This window comes from Phascolarctos cinereus, unplaced genomic scaffold (genome assembly GCF_003287225.1).
Source record: "Phascolarctos cinereus isolate Bilbo 61053 unplaced genomic scaffold, phaCin_HiC Scaffold_2;HRSCAF=192, whole genome shotgun sequence".
Classification (NCBI taxonomy): domain Eukaryota; kingdom Metazoa; phylum Chordata; class Mammalia; order Diprotodontia; family Phascolarctidae; genus Phascolarctos; species Phascolarctos cinereus.
The window spans coordinates 98487551-98500676 of record NW_027555625.1 but is presented as its reverse complement, the minus strand read 5'-3'; positions in this window follow the sequence as shown (position 1 = coordinate 98500676).

The window sequence follows — 13126 nt, the reverse complement described above, 5'->3', positions numbered from 1 at the left end:
TGTATACATACATATATACAAACATATATAAATACATTTACCTCTTTTTGTCCTTGACAATTCTTTGCCCAAATAAATGAGTAGTTTAAAATCATCTCTTTTAACATCATAATTTTAGTAAGTTTATTTTACTATTCTTTTTCATAAGATCTCCTTTGCCTTGTTTTTCCCCATTGTTTTTCTGCCATTTTAGGTTTGTTTGTTTTTTCTTCTGAATTTTACAGTATTTTCTGATGTAAGCAAGGTAACACTTTGTTTCTTATTTACTCTCTTGGGTTTTGAAGGCTGCTTCCATTTCCTTGTTTGATTTATTGTAAGTGCAGAGTAAGTCTGTTATTCAAATAACATTTCCATAATATTTAAATATATTTCTCGGCCAATTGTAAAATGTGTTTCTTGTCATTGAAATGATCATATTTAATGATTATGTAGCTCAGAATTTAGAGTGTCTTTTTTTCTGGCCACTATTTGTAGATTATTTAATTCAATGCTTTGTTGCCCATATTCAGAAATTCTGAATATTTTCCTTCTATTGTATTTGCATTATAGTATTCTTCTCTTTCCCCATTTCCCCATATGTCATCATTAAGCTGCCTCTTTCCTGACACTAGGAGTTGTCCCCCCACAAAAAAATGTTTCCGTGGAGATCCTCCTTCACTAGAAGTCTTCCAGCAAGCAAGTCCTTAATGATTAATCAATTAATATGTATTTATTTATACACCTACTATGTGAGGCACTGTGCTAGGTACTGGATACATAAAGGCCAAAGCAAAATATTCTGTGCTCTTGAGGAGTTTACATTCTAATGAAGGAGAAAACAGAATCATATATATGTACATACAAAACAAATAAAAGATAACCTTGGACAGGGTGAGCAAACCGCCTCATGGGGAAGTAATGCTTGTGCTGAGTCTTGAAGGAAATTAGGTACTCAAAGAGGCGAAGATGAAGAAATAGTGTATTCCAATCATGGCAGATAGCCAAAGCAAAGAAGTGGAGATCACAGATAGAGTGTGGTGTGAGGGATACCAAGAAAGCCAGTTTAAAGAGGCAGAGCCAAGATGGTGGAGTAAAGGCAGAGATTTTCCTGAGCTCTCCCCAAAACTACTCCAAATAGCTCTAAAAATGACTAAACAAATTCTAGAGCAGCAGAATCCACAAAAAGATGGAGTAAAGTGTATTTCCAGGCCAAGACAACTTGGAAAGTCAGCAGGAAAGGTCTGTTGCTACAAGCTGAGAAAGTTGTACAATTGAACACATGCTTTGCCAGCACAGACCCAGCCCAGCAAAGCTAGAACAAGTGTAGGGGTAATGGAATCACTTGCAGCAATGGTGGTTTGCAGACCTCTCAACCCACAGATGCCAAAGACAGCTTAGAAGGCCAGAAGGAAAGGTCTGTTGCACCTGGGTGGGAGTAGAACACAGTCCAGTGCAAGCCACACCAGAACAGCTCCAGCCCCCACAAATGAGGATCAGGCCTTAGGAGTGACTGAATCAGCAGTGGCAGTGGCAGTGACAGCTGCACTGAAACATCCATTTCTGGAGCTCTCAGCCCACAGATGGCAAGGGGGTCGAACAATTGGTCAGAAGGAGATTACAGGGTTTTGTTTTCTTTGTTTTGTTTTTGCTTTTGTTTTGTTTTGTTTTGTTAGCACTTCAGCAGGACTCTGTTGCTTTGCCTATACTCAGATCTGGATCCTAGGTGGCAGTGCCAGGGTCAGGAGGAGCACTATCATAGCAGAGCTTGCAGCCAGAGCAGAGAGGAGACCCTCTACACAGTTCCAGGGCAGAAAAGACTGCTAATGGTCACTCACAGACCAGAACATAGGACAGGAGAAGAATAAACACCTCTCTTTAGATCATAACACCTTGGAAGGACTGAAAACTTAGAGGTCTCTCTGAAAACAGCTGCATAAAACCCCTGAAGCTTGGGATGGTGTACCCTCATTGAGATATATAGGAGATATATATATATATATGTGTGTGTATATATATATATATATATATATATATATATATATATATGTATATATATATATATACACACACATATATATATATGTGTATATATATATGTATATATATGTATATATATATATGTATATATATATATATACACACACATATATATATGTGTATATATATATATATATATATATATATATATATATATATATATATATATATATGGTTATCTCATGGAAGAAGAAATGAAAAGACTTAGTAAATGATTGAAAATTTGAGGCAGCTAAAGGTAAGGAATCAAGAATAACACCAAGGGTGGAATCCTGGTTAACTGGCAAGATGTTATCCTTGATAAAGCTTAGTATAGTGTCTGGCACATAGTAGACACTTAATATCTGCTTGTTGCCTAAATGACTAACAATGATGGAGAAATTCTGAAGAGAGTAGATGTGGGGAAAAAAGACAAAATCATTTTGGGCATGTTGATTTTGAGATGTCTATAGGATAATTTGAAATATCCAATAATCATTTAGTGATGTGAACTGGGATTCAAAAGAAAATCTGTGGTTGGGTATATAGATCTGGGAGTCAACAATGTAGAAAAGATAATTAAACCTATGAAAGCTGATGTGGTTACCAACTGAGAAAGTATAGAAAAAAAGAGTAGAGGAATCAAGAACATAGTGTTACAGCAGCAGGAATGTTGACTTTGAAGTCAGAGGACCTTCACTTACTCTATTAAGACCTCAAGCAAGTAATTTAATCTTACTGAAGCTCATTTATCACATATTTAAAGTAAGAGGATTGAACTGGATATGCTCTAAAGTTCCCTTCTAGCTTTCAACCTATTATCCTATGATCCTTGGAGTTTGCCGTAAGGGGTGGGATATTGAGAATGATTCAGTAAAAGAGACTGAAAAGGAATAATCAGACAGGAGAATAGAGAGAGAATAATGACACACCAAACCCAGAAAGGAGAGTATAAGTCTGAGAAAAGGATCGCTAATGAAAGTCAAGTGCTGCAGAGAAGTCAAGAAGGTTAAGAACCAGGAAACGTCTATTGGATGTAGTTAAAAGATCATTGTAAAATTTGAAAGAGTTTCAAATTAGTGATGAAGATGGAAGCCATATCACAAAGATTAGAATTGAATGATAGAAGGGGAAGTAGAGGCAACATTCCTTCCTTTTCAAGGAGTTTGACTAAAAAGGAGAGGAATTAATATATGATAAATACTGAACTATTTGTCATACTGTTGGATCTAGGAATGTGGTACAAGTATACGAGTATATGTGGTACAAGTACAAGTATAACAGATTATATGGCCTCCAAGATCCTTTCCAACTGTCAATTTCCATTACTCTGTGAAGAAGCTTGCTAATGTTACATAATTCTTAAGCAGTAGATCCAAGATGCAAATCCAGGTCTTCTGATTCCAAGCCTAATGTTCTCCTTGCTTATAGGCAACAAAACAGTATATATTGTCTTGGTGCATACACACACACAGATACACACACATATGTAAGTGTAAATATGTGTGTATACATAAATATATAATATATAAATGTATGCATATATATGCATACATATATACATACACATATATACATATGTGTATTTCACATTTTGGATCTGCTACTTAGGAATTACGTGACATTGGCAATCCTCTTCATAAAATAACAGAGATACAAAGTTGGAAAGGCTCTTGGAGGCCACATATTCCATCTTACACTTGTATGAGAATCTCATGTTCAACAGTACCTATAAATAATCCATGATTTGCCATATAATATTTCCCCCCTTTCTTAGTCAAACTTCTTGAAAAAGGATGTTGCTTCTATTTCCTCTTCTCTCACTCTATTCTAAATCTTACTTACTATGTGCCACTCACTGTGCTATGCATTAGGGATATAAGTAAATGCATCAAGAAAGCAGACAGTCCTTGCTTTCAATGAGCTCACATTCTTATAGAGGAATACTGCCCACAAAAGGGAGATGCAAAGAAAAGGTGGGGAGGAGAGGACAGATAAAAGCAGTCGTGGTGTTAAAGTCTAGAAAGTCAGAATCAGAACCTGGAAGGTAAGTAAAGTTAGCCAGACTGGGCAGCTCCGTAAAATGGAGGCCCTCTCAGGAACTCGCCAAAGGGAAAAGGGGCCAACGTGGTGGGGAGAGTTCCAGAATGAGAAGGCCTCAGGATTATTTGGGCATTCCATTAGGTGCAGAACTCAGGACCTGAAGAAAGTTTTAGGGCAAGACAGAAGCTGAGGCATGGTATAGAAGTCCAATAGGTCAGAAGTAGAGACAGGAGGAGAATATGCTAGCAGACGAATAGAGCTATACCACCAGACTGTAAGTTTTCATTTTCTACAAGACATAGTGTATTTGCTATGTAGTCCTAACTGATGGGATCCTTCCAGTTCTATTAGTATCTAGATCATATAAGACACCAGCATGTAGGTATCAAATTTATTTATTTGATGTAACTTGGTGTCAGGTATAAACAAATGTTAAACCACTGAACTTTTCTGATCAAAAGACAGTCAGATAGATAATATGGAGCGTGATAAAGTGAGATACAACCACTGGCAAGACTTCTTAAACCTGTGAGCAAAAATGAAAGTATTAATATAGGTTAATTTTGGGGTATAAATGGTCCCTCACAAATCCTATAGAGAAACCTGATCCTAGAGAAAATTATGAAGTAGGCTAAATTCATCTTAAAAATTATTAACCTAACTTCTTGTTTATTCTTTTCTGTACCTTCTCAAGTCTTTTCTTACCCCCACCTTATACCCCCTGAACTCCAGGCATGAATTTTTCTCAGCTCTATGTTTCCTGCCTACATTTCTCCCACCCCTTTCAGGAGGCGAATAGAACTGAGTTAAAAACATTTCATTGCAAGTTAAAGATGGCAACTTTGCGTGGTGAAAAGAAGACTAGGTGTATCATCTGAAGCCCTGCATTTGAATTCTGGTTTGACTTATTTACGGTGTAACTTTAGGCAAGTTACAACTTCTCTAGCCCTCTATGTTCCTATTTAGAAAATGAAAGAATTGTACTTGATGATCACTAACGCCCCTTCCAAACCTGTCTTATGATTCTAGTTTTATGTTTTGTCTGTCAGGAAACAAAAAGACACATCCCCAGTGTTAGAATTTTAGATGCTAGGGAAATTGGACAGAGAGGATATTTTTGCTGTGAACTGGAATCACAATCACCCTCTCAAGTTGTATCATGTTGGCAAATGTTTACTCTCCCTATGTGTATAAAGATGTATATGCAGGCTACAGGATTGTCAAGAAATAAAACATATCTTCTTTAGCATATGACTTCTAAGAGGAATTATATGTACAAACACATCTACTTTATTTTGCCTTTCCATTTCTGAGGAGAGTCTAGGATTTATAAAAGGATTTCAAATTCCATAGATGATAGGAATAATAACAAAAGCATACCTTCTGTAGAACAAGATTAGAACTGGTCCAGAATACTACCCCATGCCCTTTCTAAGTACTGTCATAGTAATATCCTGCATTTAAAAATTGGAATTCTTTGTTGTATTATCAGTAGCCCCTGAGAGAGGAAAAATAACAATTTCTAATCTGCACATGTTTCTTTTTTACACTGTTTCTGATGTCCCCAAAGAGTATAAAGATCATATATGTATTGCACAGCACCTCAATGATAAATGGAGGCAAGGAAAGAACATACTATACTTAAATTCAATCTGAAATATAGCAGGCTATTAAAGAAATGCCATAAACCCCGGACCAAGAAGAAGCAACACTTCTCTTTCTCTGCAGTAAATAGTTATTATACATATCAGTGGGCTAAATTCCTCTGCATCTTAACAAATTGGCCATTTGGCACATGCTTAACTGAAATCTATGATGTTCAGTTTTTATTTCCAGGTTTTACTCATTTTCATTCTCAACAAGCATTACTTAACTCAGAGTCTGGCATTGTTAGGTTGCTACACAGTCTTTTGAAGGCAAGGGTAATTCTTCCAAACTGAATTATAACCCTTTGCCCTCAGATAGGAGTTTTCATCAGAGGATTCCAAAGTACTTCACTGAGACTAATTAGCTAAAAATTTCACAAATACCCAGAGAGATAGGAAGTCTTATTTTGCTGGATTACAGACAGCTGTACGGTAGGAACAAAGAAATTAAATGACTTGCTGGAGGCTCCAAAACAACTCAGCTGGGTATGCAGATTTAGAACCTGAATCCTTGCTGTTTGTCCCTCAGTTTGGGCTTTGATGTAAAAGAAAGGAGAACATAAAGTCTTCTTTGACAATGGTCAACAAAAATTGCAATATTAAAAATGGTAAATGAAGCTTGTATTGGATGTTAAAAAAAAGTATGCTGGGACTGCTTTTTTATGCAGCATTCTCAGAAATAATAACCTCTGTTGATATGTTTGTTGTGTGGATTGAATTGGCCAATTTAGACACATTCTAGGATGCTATGCATATCATAGTGAAATATGAACGTTGTACATTATATAATGATGATGATGATGATGACAATGATGATAAATATTTATATAATATTTACTTTGCCTGAGGCACTATACCAAGTGTTTTGCAATTATTATTTGATCCTAACAACAATCCTGTGAGATAGGTGCTATTATTATCCATGTTTTGCAGTTGAAGGAACTAAGACAAATAGAGGTTAAGTGTCTTACCTAGGGTTACACAGCTAGTAAGTTTCCAATGCTGGATTTGAATTCATGTACTCCTAATTCCAGCCCTGGTGCTCAAACTACTGAGTAACCTAGCTGACTAAATATACTTTATGTGGAGATGATTGAGAACACACATATGTATTTCCATATGTTATATAGGAATATACAACATGTAAATATATCTATATTAGTTGTATTGGGTGTGTGTGTGTGTGTATAATGCACATATGTACACAATGTGTATAAACCTGTCTATATATGATGTGTATTGTTCACATATTATATACACTTTATGTATTATATATTTCTATATTACATGTGTCATACACTCATGTTATTCGAGCATCAACTAATGGAGGGAAGTGAGGAATTTGAATCTAGCCAAAAAAAAAAAAAAGACAAGAGAGATGACAAGTTTCAACAAATACTTCAAGGGCTGTCATGTGGAAGACAGTCTAGACTCATTCTTCTTAGCACCACAAATTAGAATTAAGAGCAATAGGTAGAAATGGCAATGAGGTAAATTTAGGTTTAATGTCATAAGGAGCTGTCCAGAAGTGCAAAGGACTGCTGCAAAGAATGAGATTTTCCCTCTTTTTAAAGGTCCTCAAGTAGAGGATGGGTGACCACTTGTTGAATATATCATAGTGAGAATTCCTTGCATGGATAGGTTGAACTGGCTGGTCACTTAGGTCCCTTTCTACTTTCAAATTCTGTTATCTATGGCATGTTTGTATACACAAATATTTATATGATTACATGTGTACATATTTGAATGCACACATATAGGTATGCATACACATGTGTGTATGTGTATGTAGAAGCACCCTGCTTTAATGTAAATATTTTAGTACTAGATTAGAAGTCAGAATATCCATGTTCAAATACTGCTTCTTACACTTACTAGCTCTGTGGCCTAGGACAATTCATTTACCATTTATATGACTTCTGTGACTATGTAGGACTTATATATCAAATCATTGATGGATTTTCATCTATATCAGTGAAGGGAATTACATTTAAACACTTTCTATTTGCCATACACTATACTAAGTTCTGTAATATGGTGAAAACCCTCTGCCCTCACAAAGTCTACAATCTAATGGGAAGGATAACATACACACAATTATGTACAAACACAACATATAATGTTAAAGTTGGGAAAACCTTAAAGATGATCAAGCCCCAAGTACTTTTTTTTATAGGCATGTTATAGTGAGTGTAGCATAAAGGAAAGCACAGTGACTTTGAAGTGAGGAAATACTTTGTTTTATGAACATGAGATATATGTGGGAAAGAAAGCATGTTATGAGAAAATGAATATTATATTAGTAAAGGAGACCTGGCTCTACATTTCTCTGTGTGACCTAAGATAAGTCCATTAATTTCAGTTTCCTCATTTGTAAAACTAGGGATAAGGAGGGACTATGCTATGATGGATAGGTCACCAGTTCTAGAAGGAGAAAATTTGGCTGGAAGTCCTATTGCTTACACATAGTAGCTGGGTGGCCATGGGGAAGTCATTTATCCACTCGATGTCCAAGACAATTTTCTAAGATTAAATTATTCTCTCTCTCTCTCTCTCTCTCTCTCTCTCTCTCTCTCTCTCTCTCTCTCTCTCTCTCTCTCTCTCTCTCTCTCTCTCTCTCACACACACACACACACACACACACACACACACACATTTCCAGTCCACCTCAAGAGGAAATTTCCATATGAGGAGTTCCCTATATCACTGAAATCATAGGTCTGAAAAAATTGGGTTTGTGGGGAAATAATACCTATAGGGTGGTATTCAAGTTGCAAGAGGCAGTTAGGTAGCACAGAGGATATAGCACTGGGCTTGGAGTCCAGAAGAATTGAGTTCACAATTTCCAGGAGCCAATATGGTAGAGTAAGCATTAAATTGCTGTAACTCTCCTACATTCATCTCCAAACAACCATTAAATTGTACCCCAAAACAAATTCTGGAACAGTCCAACCAGCAAAATGTTGGGGTGAAACAATCTTTTAGCCAAAGAAGTTGGAAGATCAGCAATAAATATCTGTCTCATTCAAATAAAAAGGGAGCACAATCCCAAACAAGAAGCATCCCAGAAAACCAGAAGCAAGCCTCACCTCAGCAAACCAGTGATAGATCCTGAGCCACGGTGAGGTGGAGCAGGCAAACCCTAACACCAGGATGTGCCAAAGCATAGCAAGGGGAAACCGGCAGACTCTAGCTCCAAGAACTACCATGTGCTTCAATGTAGCTCTGGGCAAACAGGCATCCTCCAGGGCCTAGACATCCAAGTGCTGGCCAGATAGGCAGTCTCCAGAGGCCAGACCACCACATCTTTCAGTGTAGCCAACATGGAAAAACCCCACCAGCCTCAGCACAGGCTAAACACCATGACTAGGAACTCAGCACCAGGTAAACTGCAAGAGCCCTATGCTGTCCAGCAGTGTGAGGCACCCGGCAAAACACCCACTTAGCATAGCATCAGATGCAAGACATCCCCCATGGACCTTAGGGAACATCAGTGTGGCACCAGGTAAGCGGCTAACACCTAGAGCCGCTGTCACAAGAAGCCTGAGACAGTGCCCTTCCACCCCAGGAGCAGAAGTAAAAGGCCACAAAAGACAAGTAAAAAACAAACAAAAAGAGATGAGTCTGACCATAGAAAGTTATGTATGGCGACACAAACTCAGAAGAGGCCAACAATGTCAAAATGCCTATGGGAAAAACCCCAAAGAAAAATGGGAAGTGGTCTCAAGCCCAGAAAGAATTCATGGAAGAGCTAAAAAATGGACTTAAAAATCACATAAGAGACATAAAAGAAAAATTGGGCAAAGAAATGAAAGTGATACAAGAGAATTATACAAAAAGAAAAACTAAAAAGAGTCCACATCTTGGAAAAAGGAAACAACTGCTTAAAAAGTAGAATCAGCCAAATGGAAGAGGAAGTGCAAAAGATAATCGAGGAAAACACTCCTTAAAAGTTAGAATTGGGCAATTGGAAGCTAATGACTTTATGAGATGTCAAAAATCAATCAAATTCAAAAGAATGAAAAAATAGAAGAAAATGTAAAATATCTCATTGGAAAAATAAATTGACCTGGAAAATAGATCCAGGAGAGACAATATCAGTATAATTAGGATACCTGAAAGTCATAATCAAAAGGAGGACCTGGACAGCATCTTTCAAGAAATTATCAAGAAAAACTGCCCAGATGTCCTGGAACCAGAAGGCAAAATAGGCATTGAAAGAATCCACCAATTACCGCAGGAAATAGAACCTGAAACAAAAACTCTGTGGAACAATATAGCCAAAATTCAGAACTATCAGGTTAAGGAAAAAAAAATAATGAGCAGAAAGAAACAATTCAGATATTGGGGAGCCACAATCAGGATTACACAGGGTGCAGCTGAAACATTAAAGGATCAGAGGTCATGGAACATGACATTCCAGAAGTCAAAGGAACTAGGACTACAACCAAGAATCACCTACATGGTGAAATTAAGAATAATACTCTAAGGGGGAAAATGCTCATTCAATGAAATAGAAAAATGTCAAGCTTTCATAAGGAGACCAGAATTCAACAACAAAAAGACAAAAGTGATTTGCACTATCAAGACACAAGAGAAGCCTAAAAAGGGAAAAAGAGAAAATAAAACATAAGGGATTCAATGGAGCTGAACTGTTTATATTCCTACATGAGAAGATGATACTTGTTATTCTTAAAAATTGTATCACTAATAGTATAGCTAGAAGGAATATACACAGACAGAGGGGATGGCTATAAGGTGAATTTGAGGGAATGATGTATAAAAAATAATTAAGGGATGAGAAAGAGTATACAATGGGGGCAGGAAAGGAGATGTAAAATGGGGCAAATTATTTCACAAGAAGAGACACAAACAACCTATTACAGAGGAGGGAAAGATGGAAGGGTGTAGATATGCATTGCTTGAACCTTACTCTCATCAGTATTGGCTCAAAGAGGCAATCAGTTGACTATAGAAATCTGTCTTACCCAACAGGAAAGTAGGAGGTAAGGTGATTAAGTAGAAGTGAGGGTGAGGGGACTGACAGAAAGAGGGCAGACCAGAGGAGGTTGTAGATAGAAGCAAAATGCTGCCAATGAGGGAAAGAATGAAAGGAGAGAGAGAACAAATAGGAGGAAAAATATGATGGAGGGAAATACACAGCTGATAATCATAACTGTGAATGTGAATGGGATGAAATCTCCCATAAAAAAGAAATGGATAACAGTGGGTCAAAAGCCAGAATCCAAAAAACAGAATATATTGTTTATAAGAAATGCACTTGAAGCAGAGAAACACAACATTGTAAAGGGAAGGGGCTGGAGAAGAATCTATAATGCTTCAGCTGAAGTTAAAAAAAAATGGTAGCAATCCTGATATCTCAGACATAGCAAAAGCAAAAGTAGACCTACTTAAAATATATGAGGAAGCAAACTGCATCTTGTTAAAAAGGTACCATAGGAAATAAAACAATATCAATATTAAATCTGTATGTACCAAGTGTATAGCATCCAAATTCTCAAAAGAGAAGTTAAGTGAGTTACAGGTTCATGTCCCAACAAGAGATAGAGAGCATTACAAAATGAAAAAATATATAGTTTTGATAATATTAAATTTAAAAAGTTTTGCACAAACAAAACCAATGCAACCGCGATTAGAAGGAAAGCAGAAAGTCGAGAAACAATCTTTATAGTGTCTCAAATGTGTAGAGAATTGAGTCAAATTTACAAAGATACAAGCCATTCCCCAACTCACAAATGGTCAAAGAATATAAACAGGCAATTTTCAGATGAAAAAATCAAAGCTATCTATAGGCATATTGAAGAAATGCTCTCAATCATTTTTGATTAGAGAAATGCAAATTAAAACAACTCTGAGGTACCACCTCATACCTTTCAGATAGACTAATATTATTTAAAAAAAAGTAAAATGATAAATGGTGAAGAGAATGTGGGAAATTTGGAAAACTAATGTACTCTTGGTGGAGTTGTGAACTGATCCAACTCTTCTGGAGAGCATTTTGGAATTATGCCCAAAGGGCAACCAAACTGTGTGTACTCTTTGATCCAACAATACCACTACTAGGTCTGTATCCCAAAGAGTTCTTAAAAAAAGGGGAAGGGACCTACATATGCAAAAATATTAACAGCAGCCCTTTTTGTGGTGGCAAAATACTGGAAATTGAGGGGATGTCCGTCAATTGGTGAATGGCTCAACAAACTGTTGTATATAAATGTAATGGAATATTATTGTGCAATAAAAAATGATAAAAAGGGGCAGATTTCAGAAAAACCTGTAAATACTTGTATGAGCTGATGCAAAGTGAAATGAGCAGAACCAGGAAAACATTCTACAGTATCAGCAACATTGTGTGATGATAAACTATGAATGACTCAGCTTTTCTCTGCAACACAGTGATCTAAAACAAGGATTCACAAATGAAAATGCTATCCACATCCAGGTAAAGGACTGTTAGACTGAATGAAGATAGACACATACTTTTTTTTTCACTTACTTTGTTCTTTTATGTGTTTTGTTTTCTCCTTTGATCTGTTTCTTCTTTCACAACTGTGACTAATATGGAAATATGTTTCACATGATAGCACATGAATAAACCATATGAAATTGCCTACTATTTTAGGAAGAGGGAAGGACAAAAAGTAAGGAGAAAAATTCGGAACTCAAAATCTTATAAAAATGAATGCTAAAAATTGTCTTGATGTGGAATTAGGAAAAAAGAAAAAAAACAACAACAAGAACAACAGAGTTTAAATCTGGCTGCAGACACTTGCTAGCTGTGTGACCCTAGGTAAGTTATTTAACTTATCTGCCTCATTTTCCTCAACTGTAAAATGTGGATAACAACAGCACCTATTTCCCAAGGGTTTTTGAAGATCAAATTAGTTAATGTTTGTTAAAAGTTCTTAGCACAGTGCATGGCACATAGTAGTCATAATATAAATATTTATTCTCTTCCCCTTTTTCCCTGGTCAAAAACTTAGAGAACATCTAATTCAGCCTCCTCACTTTATCTGTGAGGAAACAGTCTCAGATAATTTAAATGACTTGCTATATGTCATATAAGTAGTATGTGTTGGAGTCAAGATTGAAACTACTGGTCATTCCATGATTCTAGTACCCACTTCTTAATAAAGCTCTGAGATTCCAGTGACATAATGTATATGAATGTGTAACGTTAACACTGACTTTATCATCTTAGAAATTTTTCCTGTGTGCTGAGACATTCAATAACTTGCCCAGGATCACAAAACAATTAGATATCAGCAATGGATCTTCTTGAACCCAGGCACAATTAAGGCCAAATTTTCTGTCTAATAAGTTCTAATGTTCTGTATCTAATAAGCAACACTGCCTCTTAGCTCTTAAAGTCCAATACAAATATCCAGTTACTGGTTCTGCGCCTGTTGTTGCTGCTGCTTGCT